The sequence below is a fragment of the Photinus pyralis genome, unplaced genomic scaffold (assembly GCF_008802855.1).
Source record: "Photinus pyralis isolate 1611_PpyrPB1 unplaced genomic scaffold, Ppyr1.3 Ppyr1.4_LG4, whole genome shotgun sequence".
Taxonomy (NCBI): Eukaryota; Metazoa; Arthropoda; class Insecta; order Coleoptera; family Lampyridae; genus Photinus; species Photinus pyralis.
Window position 1 is genome coordinate 15628878 of NW_022170511.1, and position 15115 is coordinate 15643992.

General features: G+C 36.3%; 1 long non-coding RNA gene and 2 other non-coding genes across 3 annotated transcripts; all 3 read right to left on the reverse strand.

The window, feature by feature from the left end:
* Positions 1–8153: 8153 nt before the first annotated feature.
* Positions 8154–8225, reverse strand: Trnad-guc. Its single transcript has one exon. It is a non-coding gene; the product is annotated as a tRNA-Asp (tRNA).
* Positions 8226–10292: 2067 nt separating this feature from the next.
* Positions 10293–10470, reverse strand: LOC116167603. Its single transcript, XR_004144579.1, has 2 exons — positions 10433–10470; positions 10293–10385 (listed from the first exon to the last, which is right to left on the reverse strand). It is a non-coding gene; the product is annotated as an uncharacterized LOC116167603 (long non-coding RNA).
* Positions 10471–13645: 3175 nt separating this feature from the next.
* LOC116170018 lies at positions 13646–13764 on the reverse strand. Its single transcript, XR_004145151.1, has one exon. It is a non-coding gene; the product is annotated as a 5S ribosomal RNA (ribosomal RNA).
* Positions 13765–15115: the final 1351 nt, after the last annotated feature.

Sequence of the window (15115 nt, forward strand, 5' to 3'; positions counted from 1 at the left end):
CGGGTGAACGGGACGTCGGAAGGGGTTACCGTCAAAGGAAATGTGGTAGCCCCCGACACGATCTTCCTGATGGTGGAGTCAAATCTTCAAACGCGAATTGCGGGTGAACGGGACGTCGGAAGGAGGTACCGTCAAAGGGAATGTAGTAGCCCCGGACACGATCTTCCTGATGGTGGAGTCAAATCTTCAAACGCGAATTGCGGGTGAACGGGACGTCGGAAGTGGGTACCGTTAAAGGGAATGTGGTAGCCCGCGACACGATATTCCATGATGTGGAGTCAATCTTCAAACGCAATTGCGGAACGGTGAACGGGCGTCGGAAGAGGTACCGTCAAAGGGAATGTGGTAGCCCGCGACACGATTTCACTGATGGTGGAGTCAAATCTTCAATCGCGAATTGCGGGTGAACGGGACGTCGGAAGGGGGTACCGTCAAAGGAAATGTGGTAGCCCCCGACACGATATTCCTGATGGTGGAGTCAAATCTTCAAACGCGAATTGCGGGTGAACCGAACGTCGGAAGTGGGTACCGTCAAAGGGAATGCGGTAGCCCCCGACACGATCTTCCTGATGGTGGAGTCAAATCTTCAAACACGAATTGCGGGTAAACGGGACGTCGGAAGGGGGTACCGTCAAAGGGAATGTGAGCCCCCGACACGATCTTACTGATGGTGGAGTCAAATCTTTAAAAGCGAATTGCGGGTGCACGAGGAAAGTGGGAAGCGGTTAGTGAATGTAGTAGCCTTCGACAAGATCTGTTGTTGATGGTTGAGTCGAAAGTGGCTAATAGAATACTGATCTGCCACACAAAAATGCGCTGAAGTCCCTTCGATCTCAAACGAGGACTTTGATAATTTTTTTCACTACTAGCACTTGAAGTCCTCTAAATTAACATATTATATTGATAAGAAAGTGAACGGTTGGACAGAATTTTTTGTTTATTAAATTAACATGTCAATCAAGTGCGTAGAAGTACAAGTCAAACAGGCCGTATTTTGTTCTGTCATTGAGATATTTTCAAATAGTAATTTCGTTCGAATTTTTTCAAAATGTGATAATTTTAGGTATGTAATTTCTCTGGAATTGGCGGATGGTGGGAATTATTCTTTTTAGAGAACTTGTCTAAACGTTCATTGAGCGAAATTTCGGTTTGTGTTTTCTAAAAGTGACAGCGTGACAGTTCTCATTATTGACTACTAGTTAATAATGTCCACATTATTAACCACTTTGAACAAATGCCGAGAAAGCCTACTTAGTGGAAAAAAGGTTAAAAATCATGTCAGCAGACGCTAGTAGTGAAAAAACAAATTTATTCGGTTCGGCATTAGTTTTACCTTTATTCGAGGTGCCTACATACAAAATTTCATTTAAATATGTTAACAGAGAAAAGTTATCGTACACAACTGTACACCGACAGACAGATGGACGGACAGAGAGACGGACAGACAGACGAGCAGACAGCAATACAACATTGTAAACGATCTCGAGGATTGTTAATATACCGCAAAAGTGTACAATTATGGTATGTGAAAAAATAAGATTTTTTACCATAGGTAACTTTTTTCGTAATCGGCACAGAACAAATTCCTTCCTTGGTGCCAGCCTCGACACCATGGACCGGATGGTCGGACGGACAGAGTGACAGACGGACGGACAGACAGACGGACGGACAAAGTGTCTATAATAGCGCATATTTTTTCAATTTTTGTGGAAATGCGCTAACACAAACGTGTTTGTTAAAAAAATTCAAACAAGTAGTAAAATCGTAGCGTGTCGGTTTCAGTTGAGGTGCTTACTTAAGTCTTTTTTAGACAAGTGAAAAATCACCCCTTAACGGCGACAAAAATAGTGTGTAACAAAAATAAAGTTCACAATGGAAGTTTAATGCACATTTCGAACCAAAGTAGTTATCGTCCGTGCACGACTGTCAACTGTCAACAATATTGTACTATTTTCGCATGCGCAATCCGATCCCATTAAAAACACGCAAAACAATTATTGCGGATGCCCAGACCCACATTTGATATTTGTAAACCAATTCTTCTAAAATTCTAGGGTAGGATTATTCTTATAAACTGAAATTGAAGTAGCAGCTAGCAGGTCAAAAATGGACTGCACATACGCAACTCTAACTTTCTTATGGTGGTCGCCTCGTCGGATTTTTACGAAATTTTAACAAAAGTTGTATCTTACAAATGGGAAATGAATGCAAGTGGGCATGTGCTTTTTGTAAATCGTTTACGATTACTTTTTCAACTTGTTCATTGTACCATTGAGTAAAGGTGTACGTACAGAGGCTTATAACATTTATCTGTAACGGAAAACCAGTTAAATCCCCGTCATTAAAAAAATGAAAAATACCCAAAGAATTTAACTTCTTTTCGAATTTTTTGGCAATAAATTTAATGTGAATCGACCCCTAAAGTCAAAGCGAGATGGAGACATTCCTTTTAAATTAATAAATTGTATCCATTACTAAATAAGGGTGCATGTTTCTAACATCGCTGAAGCTATTCTGCCATTGTATCGTATTTAACTTGAATACCTGCGTTACATCTACATATTATGTTACTCAAGTATGCAATTTAGGTTTAACGATAATTGAAACCTCAACGTATTCGGGACGCCGCGTTACATTTTGAGCTTTAATAATCTGACCGCGATTCATTAGCGACGTACGTCGCAACCGAATCGGATGAGACACTTAATTTCGGTATAGCTTTAATTAATGAAATTAATTTACACAAGCTTCCAATAAGCCCCGAGGCTGGAGACGATGTGGTGTACTTTTCGTAGAAAGAACTGCCGGAACGACGACGTGTCAAATTTAATTAGAAATTGATTAATATCCTTTTTCTAAATTGGTAGGAATATTTGCTTTATTAATTAATTAAACACACAAAATATCGTTATTGCTTACACAAATAATTAAAAACGGATTGCTTTGCATTTCATTATTTTAATTGATGTGATTAATCATTACACGGACTGTGAAGTTTAAACATTTCCAATAATAAAATTAGTTTACCTACGTATAATGATGTAAAAAATAATGTTCCCTTCGTTCATTGAGAATGAATATATAATGATTACACAAAACCAAATATCTCGAAATTACGAATTTGACTATACTTTTTGTAGTTATTTTCTAAAATTGTGACATGTTGAATTAGCCCGTAAATGGCTCTTCAGGTATTGCATTTTCTCCATATCTGCAAAGTTGCAAGTTTGGCAATGTGATTTAATCGTTAGTTTATCAGGTTTGGTCAAGGCATCCACTCTTATTTCCAAGCTGGTCATGATGTTAACCCATCGATCGACTTCGAAGTACCGTGTGTCCTGCTTTGGCTGAGGTGGCAGGTGTATCTCTTTTAAAGATATTGACATGCGGTTTTCGTCGCCCTGTGCCATCCACTCTTATTTCCAAGCTGGTCATGATGTTAACCCATCGATCGACTTCGAAGTACCGTGTGTCCTGCTTTGGCTGAGGTGGCAGGTGTATCTCTTTTAAAGATATTGACATGCGGTTTTCGTCGCCCTGTGCCATTTTTTTATGCAACTTTCAATACCACAAAATATCAATCTATAGCTACGTTTGTTTCTAAGATACAGGGTGAAATCGAAAAGTTGACTTTTATGATGTTATCATATGTTACTATCCATGCAAGATAGAAAAAAGGTAAAAACTGCCTATTTTAAATATTTTATTTGTTACTCAGTTGTAAACGTTGATTAACAAGACAAAACGCAAACGGGTAAACGTCATGTTTAAACGCTACTGACTTGTAAAACTGACAGCAGACTTGTAAAACTGACAGCAGACTTGTAAAACTGACAGCAGACCTGTAAAAATTTTACAAGTTAGTAATCTAGTAATTTCATTGGCCAGAATTAATGCGAAGTCTCTGTTACATGGATCACATGCTATTTTAGACATTTCTTCAAGATCAATTTAAGAACTAATTATTTACGTTTACAAATGAGTAACAAATAAAATATTGTACATTATACGCCAGGTAATAGTTTTTACTGGCTCTAGAACTTCTCCTATCGCCAGTAAAAACTCACTTACCTGGCTAATAATGTAAAATACTATTACATAGAATCCAGTGGCGTAGTCAAAAAATGTTTGTACCACCTTTTCTGAAATTTGCCCAAAAGTTGGTATTTTAAAATGCCCTGTATATCTTGACGTCAAGTTTTTGCATTCTTTTTCTTGATTTCATTAATATATCACAACCTATATTTGTTTAAATTTTATCTATGAACTAAAAATAAAAACCTTATTTTTTACGGTGTCTAAATAGTAGCCCATGGATTCATGGAGATTGTTTATTGTATCCATGGTAACTAAGGCAACAAATCAATAAAAACGGCTGACGCCCATTTCGAAAATGTGTAAACTATGATATAATATATAATTAGATATATGAAAAATATAAGTTGTGATACATCAATGACATCAGGAAATTATCCTGCTTATGAAGCTATGTGTTCACATCATCCTGCTTCAAATTTCAGGTCAGTATAGCATCATCCGTTCACTTATTTGTAATCACATTTATAACGCTTTCATAACACGAGCGCGAATTTCACTATTTATCACTTCGGCATGGATATTAAGATTAAAACACAATTTAAGCGAAATTACAAGATCGACTTCTCTAACAGTTACAGATTTCATTATTAACTAAAAGTTAATAATGAAACCATTATCGACTGTAAGAGCTTACCTTACAGGTGAAGTAAGAAAAAGATTCTTTCATCGGTACCGTATTAAATTAAGAAAATACAAATTTTTTAAAGCAATGCGACATTTGTAGCAAACTACCTTCAGGCATGCAAGTTATATCTGTATAGGCAGTAGTATTCATCTTGCAAATGCGATTCTTAATTCTTTTCCGATAGAAACCGCAGTATTAAAACAAAATTAACTTCACAGAACGGAAACGGAATGGCAAACACGCGGTTTTTACCGTTAAATTTCCTATTCTAAATGTATGCATACATCTGGGGCGCGTAGGGGATCGGGAAATAAGTTATTGCCTTTGACGAAATTCAGACAAAATGTAGGTGGATGCCTATTAAGCCGTAGGTACTTGGTTACTATTAATTAAATATATAGAGCATTGAATCCATGATAATTATACAGGGTGTTCCTAAATATACATACCGAACGGGTAAATTCTTTAGCTTATTTTATGACCAAAAATTCATATAAACATAGGTCCGCAAACGCATAGTAGCCGATCTTATACAGAGTGTTACAGTTCTACCGTACACTTTAAACCTGTAATTTATAAACATATGCAAACACCCGATACAATTTTCAATGCAAACTGTGAACATTAATAAAAAAAAGATATACAAATTAAGCCAGTTTAAAAATTATAAAACTTGATTTTTATGTTTTTTCTCGATAACGGTCACAGGTACGAAAAAATTACAAGAAACCAAAAAGTAAACAAATAAAAAAATTAAATTCTTGAAACATTAACACCCTGTAGATCGGTAACGAAACCTATATTTCACACTTGAAGTTTTGACCCCACCGACAAATGCGATTCGTCACCATCTATCATTTCCCTTTTGTAAGTAACCTCTGCCGACATTCAGTCGATTATTCGAATGGAACTATTATCATGCCTCTGGGGCGCGTCTCAAAAATTCTGCCGTACATTATATACCTACATAGCGCTTTTGATAAATGCGCGACTAAATTATGGAATTTTTGTCAAAATTCGCTGTATGGATTTTGAGTTGATTATTTTGTTAGTATTTTGTACGCTGACTATAAATACAGGGTCGCCGCGATATGACTGGAAACGGTCGATTATCGGGAAAACTATACAAGGTATCGAAAAAACTTCTACACAATAGTTTTAGGGTTCTTTAACGTCTAGGTATACTAAACAGTAATAATTTTAATTATACAGGGTTGGTCATAAAGGCGTGGAACACTAACATTGGATTTTTTTAATGTAACAGGGCGTACATTATTCGATATTTTAATTCTTCTCTCAATTTTAAGCACAATTTGTAAGAAGGATGATGTACTTGAATTGAATCGTTTCCGGGTTATCGAAATTTAATATACACGGTGTTCCTCATAAAAGAACGCAATTTATGAGCCATCCTGTATAATTAAAATTTGACGACCTAGTAGACATTGAAGAATCCTAAAACTATTGTATTTTGTATAAACCTTTTGTTGATAGCCTATTTACTCAAAGTGCACATTCGGTAGTGCAAGGACTTTAGGATAATTTCTCTCGAGTAGTATAATTATTTTAACCATCCTGTAAAAATAAGTTATCTGCATGCTTAATGAGATTATAGCTACCGCAGTAGTAGGTATCCCATATCTCTTAGCATAGAGTAAACAACGTTAGGTAGGTACAACTTGCGATTTAAAGCGCAAGTTTATAATAACAAGCTAACTAAACCAATAATGTGCCTACGGCGGATGGGTTTTACAGTAAAGTAAGATAAGTAGATTATAATTTAACTAGAAATTAGCCTAATTCAATGATAAACGATATGGAATGACTTAAATATTCAGAAGGGTCAATCCCAAGAGTTCGAGAACTGATACACGAGGCGTCTAATGGCCATAGAGACGCCGCGAGGAGGGTCCCTTCGATAGATTACACCATCGGGATTCGAACTTCGAACCTCTAAGTTTGTAATCCCTGATTTGCAAATCTCTATTCCCTCGTTCCTTACCTACTTTTCTTAGATTTCCTGCGAGCGCGCTTATGCTCATTTAAATGATATTACATATACATAAGATATTATAAGTTTGAGAAATTCCGTTCTAGCAAATGTATCCCCACTTGCGTAATATCTCATTTCACGATACTGAATAACAGGACATTGTAAGACATCAACAGAGATAACAGTTATTCCGACTGTGTTATTGCATTATGTATATACAGAGCCGTCGAATGTATATGGAATCAAATCCTTTTTAGCAATAAGTATTTATGTAAATTATGAGCCGCCGTTTGTGCCATAAATATATTTATAAATATAATGGGGATAAGCAAGAATGAAAGCAATATACAGTGTGTCCCAAATCGCGTGCGATTGCATGGGTAACTATATTATTAGGTATTAAAGATAGAACATTGGTTGAATGGACAATGTTTTGCAGTTTTGCTTATTGAAAATTTGCTTGTGGAAGATCAAATTGTCGAATAGGTTGGAAGTAAATTTAAAAAAAAATAAAATTGGTCATCTCCTTAAATGTCTCGAATCGAAAGGATACGAGGCAACATGCAACAAACAACAGGCAACACGCACCAGGCAACGGGCAACACCCAACAAGCAACATGAAACAAACAACAGGCACCGGGCACAGGCACCAGGCAACAGACAACAGGCAACAAGCAAAAATCAACAGACAACAAACAGTACCTGTCAAACACACAGCAATATAAAATATTATAAATGATCTCGAGGATCGTTAATAATATAAGTTTTTCAATAATCCCATGTTATTCCAACAGATGATTGATCTTGATGACGAAGAAGAAGATGGCAACTTTCTTATAGTGTCAGAAACCGAGGAACCGGAAGATGTCAATGTTGTACCTCCTTCTGTGAGGATTCATGAAGACTTCTCAACATCAGGTCCCTCTAAAGTTTGAACTAAACTAACAAAATTATAACAATTTTTGACGCAAATTTGATCAGACTTGTAAAACTGAAGAATTTTCGAATCTTTGAAGTGCTGTATCTCAAAAACTATTAGACGTAGGTACAAAGTTCGTTAAGGGCTTGAATTGTCAAACATTTTGTCTAGTTTAAAAAAGTATACGACAGTAATTGTTTTAAAATCTGTTTAAGGACTAAAACTACAGTGACTTTGTAACTAAAACTAACAAAAACCGAAACATAGTAGACAAAATGGTGTATTTTCGACTGCTGCGTCGCTCGCACAGGTCTTTCGATGTCAAAAACTTGGATGTTTCACATCCATATTCCTCCTAGCGATGACATATGATCCAAGGTATTATATGATGTGATGAAGTTGACTGTATGCACCAGTACATTAGGTCTTTGAATATAAAATTAGGCGGAGTTTCCAACGCTAGTATAAAAGATTCCTGAAAAGCGAGAATAAAAATGTGGCCGAGAACAAAAAAAATCCTCCCCGGCGGGGAATCGAACCCCGGTCTCCCGCGTGACAGGCGGGGATACTGACCACTATACTACCGAGGACTTAGTTTCAAGCTTTTTATGTACGGTATATAAACAGTGATTTGGAACTGTATTATAAATTAACCAAACATAAAAAGTTGCGTATTGTAAATTTCCAAATTTGGTTATTTATAATATTAACATTGAATGATATTAATTTGTGTTCGATGGTAGAAACATAAACTTAGTCCAATTATAATGCACATTTTCTATCTGTATAAAACAAACCGCGCAGCCGAAGCTATATTTTCGCTCTCTCGTACAGGTAAACTTCTAAGTCGTTTTTCCAAGATAACTTATATATAAATGAATTATGAAGTTGAACAATTTCTAAGATTGCTATAAGTTCGTAAAGTTAATACCTAGGCAATAACGCCAGGAAAATTTGTTCCTTTTTTCTTTTTCAAAATATGGCACCCTAACAGCCCTCGACGTTACCCCTAAAAAAAGATTATTTGAACACATTTTAAGAAATCCCGGCGTTATTGTCTAGCTAAAGCATCATTCACCTTTCTCAGGAATATTCGACCCCTTTCGCATTTTCACTCAGACTTCAGATATCGTGGAACGAAATCAAGCATTTTCGGGTAACGAAACGGGTGTACTGTCCAGACTTACAGTCATTTTTACTATTTCCAGACATTGCATTAAACACTGATCGGATTTTAGTTGTCTGGCTTCCTTTGATTCCTTAGCAAAATGCGTTCCTTCTCAATTTCCCCAGTCAGCACAATTTCAATGATTTCATCCTCCATTTTTTGAAACTGTTTATTAGCGTTTTCGATTGGCAAAACTCGTGCTGCACGAGTGCAATTTTTACGTTCTATTGGTAATTTTAGGGCAATTTTCTGTGTTCCATTGGCAAATGTGATGCAACAATTATGCACTAAATGCAAATTTTGACGCACGAGGTCGGAGAGCTCGCGGAGCAAATTTTCAAAATAAATGTGCGCCAATTTGAATTTGTTTCTTGCGTTGGAGAGTTTTTTGTTGTCATCTAGCGATAGCGAAGATGATGAACTAGCCATATAACTTCTACTTTACAAAAAGTTGCATTTACTCTTTAAACTGAACGCCAAAAATTGGTTCTTTACAGGAATTTCAAATTTATATTCCTCATTGTTTATCATAAATAATAGTGAAATCGTTTCAGTCATTTTTTAGAATACAGATTTGTCGAGTTTTGCCAATCGAAAACGCTATATGATAGTCCATAGGCAAATAGCTTGCAAATAGAATTATATTTGTTCGGGCAGGATACACGAGGCCTTTGATATGTGTCTGAAGTTAGCGTTTAACGTACCTACGTTATTGCCAAGGACGTTAAAAATACAACGTCCTTGGTTATTGCGCTTGCCTGATGCTAGAAAGAGATTGGAGTATATGTTAAACCCTAAAAGGTTTGTTTTTAACGAATAAACAATGCTAAGAATATTTGGTTGAACGCTAATGGCAGAGGCCTCGTGGATCTTTCGCGAAAAAATACATTGCTGTTTCCCTATGCCACGTTCTACCTGAAGTCATACCATTGAATAATAAATCTGAATTATTATTCAATGGTCATACTCATAAGTCATAAGTAGGTGCTCCTACTTCATAACGATTTAATCCACCCTTATGGTTAGACTACACACCTTTACATCTGAAACAAAAATATGATATGCTCTGTATATATAAACCAATCGACCGTTTTGCGCAGATGCCGAATTCTAGGGGATTTTGATAACGAAGCTAGGGGAGCGGAGAAGGAAGAAGATGGCCATAGAACAACAAACTTAGAATGGAAACTCTAATGTAATGTAAAAATGACGCGCCATCTCGTGTATGTTCTCAGCAGCTTTTGCGTGAATGGCGCCAAATTTAAATATTAAAATGTAAGCTACGTTCGCATTATACTGCATTTCTCCGGATCTGTAACAATAACATTGGATTTGACTAGCTGAAACCTAAAAGGTAAATGAATCCAGCCAGTGAAGTCCAATTTTGTTTAATAGGGATCCAGATAAATTCAGTTTAATGCCGATGCACAGCAGTCAGGGGCTTCAAAGGGTACAGACCACTTGTTTTATAAGTAACAACTCCAATTAATCCAACCAAGGAGTTATATTTAATTTAATATGGATATACAAGATACAAGATCAACTTCATGGAACTCTGCTTTATGATACTCTCAAGATTGTTCTAAAAACAAAATATGTAGCAATTTATTACAATTCAATTAGTGTTACCTGCTAAAGATAATAATGTGCGAACTGCCACACGCTTTAAACCTCTTCGTGTTCCAGGTTCTAAAGCGCAACCAGAAAAATGATGTTCACAAACCAAAAACTTTTGTGTAAATTTCTTCCACATTATATTCTAAACCAATTCTATAAAAACATCGGGCTCCATTTTTGGGAAACGTCTTCACAATTTGTCACACAACATTTACGTTTTCGATTTGTATATGCATAATTCATTGTAAATAATGAATAGTAATTATACTTAAAGCACAATAAGCCGTCAATCAAAATTCAAAATTCAACTGTCATAATGGCGACACGTACTAAAGTCACTAGATTTAGTAACTTTAACACGCACGCTAACTATGCGCCATCTATTGAATGTTCTCCAAACTAATTCCATTTGTACTCAGTTGTTCCCGTTTACGTTTCCCTTCTAAGTTTTTTGTTCTGGGGAAGATGGCGACGAGGTCGACTGAAGACATCACGCGTTCCCGGTTTTTTTATTCTTGATTATTTTGGTGGTGGTGTTTTGTAGGTGTAATTACAGGTAGTAACCATTTTATTCTTTCTTGTACTAGCTATTTAATCATTGAATTTCTTGCCACAATTTGATATTATTTATGTTTTGGTGATTTTGTATAAACTACGATATCTGAATCATGGCGTACTCCATGCCTTTGTTTTGAGTACCGTTAGATGAATCGTGTTTGTTATACTGTACAGATGATTATTTTGTTTAATTAAGTATTTATTTCTGTATTCACGAGGAGTTGATTATCAGTGCGATGTTGCTCTGTTCGATTGACCCGTAACTATTCCGTGAGGGAAGTACCTAATACAGTTTGATTGTTCGCTGTATCTGTTACTTTCTGATTCGTGGCGCGCTGCAGTTCTTGTGCGTTAGCTATACGAAGGGGGGCTCTCTTATTTGATGTTTCGATGTTTGTGTGTGCGAGTGGGTCATTCTGTCTCCGTGGAGTAGGTACCTAATACAGTTCGATCTTTCGCTGTATCTGTTGCCTACTCGTCTCGTGCGGATTGTAGTTCTTAACATCTTAGCAATGCGAGTGGGGGTCCTCTCATTAACATTTCCTCTATTTAAATTATGTTCTGCTTGAGCGACAATCGATTTTCACATGAATCCGTGCATTCTCACACGTACACTTAAATTATGTTAACTAAAGGCTAAAGTAGAGCCACACCATTTACATGTTTCCTATGTACATGCCATTTATTATTTTACGAGTTGTATTGTACAAAACTCTAATCGTCTAACAATATACACGATTTTGAACCAACAACAGTGTTATCTCAATTGATTGTACAGGTATTTTGATGTGTTTTTGTACTGAATTCATTCGTGCCACCCAAGGATGCTATATAATAATAATAATAATAATAATAATAATAATTTAATCATTCGATCGTCATTACAATCATCGATAAGTCAAAATTAACAAACAATAATATGTATAACAATTGGACAAACAAAGTGTGTATTACATCAACTATAGCCTAGAAGTATAAAAGTGTATATGAACTCTTGAATCGAATAAAAAGCATTTTTCTGGAGAGCAGTCTTGATGAGAGATTTAAATTGTTTAATATCACAGTTTGTCAGGTCCTGGGGTAGCAAATTATACAATTTAGAGGCCATATAATAGGGTGATTTTTTATAATACTGATAATGGTGTTTATGAATTAATATTTTGTTTTTTCCTCTTGTGTTATAATTGTGTGTACTTCCTACTCTACGGAAACTATCTGAGTGCGAGCGCATGTACATTAATAATTTTAGGATGTATATATACAGGGGAGAGGTAAAATTTTGAATTTTTTAAACGTGTCTCTACAAGTTTGTAAGTAATGCAGATTGAATATCAATCTGATTACACGTTTTTGTAAAACAAATATCCTATTTACTTCGGTATACTAGCACCCCAACACATCATGTTGTAACTTAAATGGGAATACACTACTGCGTAATACACTTCAATAATGTGTGTGGTGTCAAATTTGGTTCCTAATACGAGATATTAGGTAGTATGCCTTGTTTAATTTGCTACGAACGTGATCCAGATGAGAGTTCCAGGAGAGGTTATCGTCTATTTTGCATCCTAGGTACGTGGACGTTGGTTGGCATGGTATTACTGCGCTCTCCATGGGAGTGATGTATTGTCCCACTTTGACCCGAGACATATTCAAAATATAATATAATATAATATAGCATCCTTGGTGCCACGCTGCCACCCATAACGAGCCGACTGCCATCCAAATTCAAAAGTGCAGCGAGACGTTCATCGTTTCGACTTGAAAGGTAGGTGGCTCTGCTCGTAGATTTTTGCCAGAGTTGCCAACTGTAAGTACAGAGTAAGTCAATATTTCCATCAGTACCACCTCAGGAACTTTACAACATTGTACTAGCGTTGTGGATATTGTCAGTATAAATTTGTAAACGTTGGCGAAATACTCATCACTACACGCAGTACTATCACAAATTTAAATATACTATCTATAGTACCTATATAATAATAAATAGTTCCAGTGCTTCTCGGTTTATTAAGGATGGAAAATCAATTTATTTTGCACTTCTCAGTTCCGAGCTGCGATGATCTTAGGAATCCCCAATCCGCCACTACAATTTTGACTTACCCTATACTTACAGTTGGAAACTTTGGTGCAAACGTACAAGCCATACATATATGGTACAAGCAGAGCGTCCAACTTTCATGTTAAAATGGACAGATGTTCACACCACTGTTAAATCTCGATAGAAGTCGTCGGCTCAGATTGGATGGTACGAATAGGACTCCTTATGATGTTTCATGAATGAATAATAGATATCCGCAATCAAATGTGTAATATCGAAGAGTTTTGTTCAAATTTTGGATATGTATATTAGGAATACGGAAACGAAAAAAAAAACGGGCCAGATTTTTTTAAACAATTTTGGAGCGCCGCAACGGCATCGAACCTTTTTTTTTTCCAATAGCAACGTAAAATTTTTATTACGGTATTCGAAAGAACCTTATTTTCCTATGTACAACCTACAAAAATTGTGCCAGGTTTCACTTAAAAAAACTCCATAAAATTTTATTATGCATAAAAACTAAATTAATTCTAATTAGGAATTACAGTTATTAATTATATGTTGCCTGCCTCGTGCCATTAAAATAAAAGTCAATAGATAAACATGAGCAAAAATTTTAAAAAAAGAGACAACGGCACGCGGTGTTCCCAAGCGGTCACCCATCCAAGTACTGACCGCGCCCGACGTTGCTTAACTTCGGTGATCGGACGAGAACCGGTGTTTTCAACGTGGTATGGCTGTTGACAAGAAAATTACTGTTCCAAAAGCTTAAACAAATCACATCAAAAGGACAAACGCGATGCAAATTTTGCGATTTGGGGGTTTGGGCACTTTTTAAAAGATCATTAAACAATTTTCGCATGCTTGATGGAAAGTGCGTCAAGATCGCAAAGGAAAAACGAGTTAAGTTAAGAAAAAACAATCAGAGATATGGCAAATCTCTGGCTTAAATAAGTAAAACAAAGAAAGTACAATCACTTCACGTGCTGTCAAGTGAGACAGACTAACAAACTAAAACAACATGTCTCTCCACACTCATATAATTCTTATTGCGTTTCTTTCTAGCTTATTACAGTAATGTTTTTTCTTAAGGTCGGTTTACACGCTCAAATAATTTGCACAAACCAGTTTGAACACAGGTTTGAAGTTTGCACAAGCCAATTTGGCTTGAGTAAAGTCTGTCCCGGACTGAAAATCGGCTTGCGGTTGGTGTTAAGATTGTGCGTCTGAACGATGTTCAAACCTCAGTTCCAATTTGAGCATGCGCATGAAGCATTGGTGACGTAATCTTCCACCACGTGTTCTACTCAACCAAATCAATTGTTACCGCGAGCAGTGTTTTAACTTCATTATTTTAATAGTTCATGTTGCATTATTAATTAGTTGTGTTTCAAAATGCCGAACGAAAAAGAATATCTTTGTGATTTCATAGAAGTAGGGAATACCTACAGCAACAGCAATGCTAAATCCCAGGCGTATCAGGAATTAGTAGAGAAATTGCGACCTTTGGATCCAGAAGTTAACAGGGAGCTATTAAATTTGTATGGGAAAACGTATCTCTTTTTAGCAACCATGGTTTTGACCATTTCCTTTTCTCTTTCAATTTGGCTTTTTTTATTATGCATACCGCAGTCATGGCAAGCATGATCATTTCTTCGTCCGAATTTACCATGTCGCACTAAAGCCTCTACAAAATGGAAAACACAGCAAAAACTGAAATACTTAGAAAAAAATTCTGGATTCCTCACTTCACAGTTGTGCAAACCGAACTGAGCGTGTAAACGGCGATATTTTTATTCAATTCGTTTGCACAAACCGGCTTGCGCAACCAGTTTGCGCAAGTGGCTTGAGCGTGTAAATCGACCTTTACATCCACACAGATGATTAAGAAAATTGTAACGTTTTTGTTAACGTTGTACTTAACCATTTCGGAACTACCTTTTAAATCATTTTATTTGGTGTTGGACACTTTTCTAAAGTGGCTGTTGCCAATTTATATAATGTACTTTTCGTCACTTTGGAGTGGTTAAATGAGAATAAAGTACAAATATTTGCACTTATTTGCAGGCTCAGATTTATTCATTCGTTAATTAAAC